The 2,327-nt window shown below is 41.5% G+C and overlaps 2 non-coding genes across 2 annotated transcripts; one reads left to right on the plus strand and one right to left on the minus strand.

Moving 5' to 3' along the window:
- Positions 1 to 928: 928 nt before the first annotated feature.
- On the minus strand, positions 929 to 1,000 carry trnam-cau (transfer RNA methionine (anticodon CAU)). The gene has a single exon. It is a non-coding gene; the product is annotated as a tRNA-Met (tRNA).
- A 343-nt stretch (positions 1,001 to 1,343) lies between these two features.
- On the plus strand, positions 1,344 to 1,455 carry LOC116675689 (U5 spliceosomal RNA). The gene has a single exon (XR_004328508.1). It is a non-coding gene; the product is annotated as a U5 spliceosomal RNA (small nuclear RNA).
- Positions 1,456 to 2,327: the final 872 nt, after the last annotated feature.

The raw sequence follows: 2,327 nt of genomic DNA on the forward strand, positions 1-2,327 counted from the left end.
AAACATGTGTATACAGATTGCAAACAGACCTAAGTACTACACAGATAAGAACATCTGCCTCTGCACCACCAAAGTGAACATAAAATAACTATAAAATAGATAAATATATAAATGCATATGACACTGTTGTCAAAACCCACACAACCAACAGACAGAGACGGCATCTTGGAAGTTTGTGATCAATACTGTAATAATTCATATGGTTAACAGATACAGATACAGCTGTACTTGCTTATCTTTATTAAACACTTCTTGAGTTAATCTTCCACTTTTTTGCCTTTTTACGTACGTAACTACAGATCTGATTTAATACAGGACCAATGTCAGAGATCATACAGATCTTTCTGCAGACTTTCACCAGCTAAATACCAATTCCCATACCGGGAGTTGAACCAGGGCCACCTGGGTGAAAACCAGGGTTTTCCTTACTATTAGAAGTCTTTAAGAGCAGAAACCAAGACCTTTTGGACACCACTTAGGCCAAATGAATGTAAAATCAAACTAACTGAAAGCTTTCTCAGATCTACTGATTGTAGTCTCCAGAGGACTCCTTAATAATGTGTGTAAAGGTTATTTAGGCAGAATCCAGACTGCTAGACCATATGGGACTGACACGTTGAATAATAACAGTGATTTTATGAATACATCCATAGATATGCCAGGAAGCTCTCATTTAATACAGGACCAATGACACAGATGTTTACACATAGCAGACTTTAACAGTACATGTTTTACAGTTTCTATTTTACTGTATTTATGTGCTTGTACTGTTATGTTTTTGTTTCTTGTATTATGCTCCAGTTTTTATGAGTGTTGCGGCAGGTATGAGCATTGTAGAGACTTCACTTCAGACACTAGCAGCAACAGATGCTTTGTTAAACATCAACAGACTGGAAATAGCCTTACTGATGATACAAAGTATATGAATTAGCAGAGGATGGTTTCGATCCATCGACCTCTGGGTTATGGGCCCAGCACGCTTCCGCTGCGCCACTCTGCTCTGCAGCATCTAACCAGGCCTTGGAAAATCTGTCATTCACATTTTGATGGAAGGTGGCAACCAAGGTTCCAACAGCTTACAGGTTGTAAAGTTAAACATTTTGTATACCTTGCCACTATCTTTTTGTGAGCTTCCTGATTACTCACACATTGATTATTCACATGTAACACTTGTGATTGGCTGGCGTTTTAAAAAAGGGCATTGTGAGTACAGATATAAACATCAGTAAGGAGTCTACCAAGTGGCCTCTTATCATTTTAGTTTGGACACCCAGTGAGGCTTACCGCGATGGTTTGGACTGGGTCGACTAGGGTTTCAGCTGCTCTCGAGCAGACGGCTGTACTCACTCTGGTTTCTCTTCATAACACACAAGTCTTTCGCCTTTTCTAAAGACTTCCTTGGAGGGGAACAACGATGCGTTGAAACTATTTTTGGTGGGCTTTGCTGTTTGGCCGTGCCTGCCGACAAGACTCCCCCTGACTGTGACCCGGACCGACCAAAAAATACTTGGGGTAAAATTCAATTGGCAGGGGATGGGAAAACAAATTGGCCAGACACGTTAGGAAAGTTGGGCAGGGACTAGGCTACTGGAGACTTAGAGGACTAACACTAGAAGCAAACGGTTTTAATAATCTTTTTTATCCCACCCAGAAAAGAGATTTTAGACCTGGAACGAGCCATCTTTATTTCCTGTGGAGGTCCAAGTGGGAACAAAATGCAAAGAAGAGTGATAGAAACCAAGGAGAAAGGAGGGTAAGGAGTGTCGGACCTGTTATTGTTTTTTAGGAGCAGATTTACAGCTACACACATAACAGCAGCCACGGCCCATCCAGAAATCCTAAGAAATGCAGCTATGGCACGGTTCTGGATGGATTCATACCTCAGAAGATTGAAGACTTACCCTCTGATCTTAACGTACCTGGTAGGATGAGCGGTACAGCATTATCTGTATCTCTATCTGTATCTGTATCTGTGCTCGGGCTGGGCGGGCCTAACCCGGAAGTGGACAGCAATTCATCCGAAATGGGTCGGTCGTCTTGAAATGGCGGGGCTTTAACCGGTATGTTATTTTAAGCATGCAATTGATATGGTGGTTGATCAGAGGCGGGGGGGGGCTGTGTTCTTCGGATCAAATAATTGAATAAATTAAGAAAAAAAAAAATAAAATCTCTGACAGGCAGAGACGCGATGTATGAAAAAGGGGAGCCATGTCCTGCTCATTGTTCCTCTTTGTTTTTTTCTGTTGCGTGCAGTTGAAGCAGGACATGAAAATTGCCAGCATGCTCTACTACAATTTTTTAATTGTTCCTAATCTGGGTTAATTTAA

The sequence above is a fragment of the Etheostoma spectabile genome, unplaced genomic scaffold (genome assembly GCF_008692095.1).
Source record: "Etheostoma spectabile isolate EspeVRDwgs_2016 unplaced genomic scaffold, UIUC_Espe_1.0 scaffold00002144, whole genome shotgun sequence".
In the NCBI taxonomy this organism is placed as follows: Eukaryota; Metazoa; Chordata; class Actinopteri; order Perciformes; family Percidae; genus Etheostoma; species Etheostoma spectabile.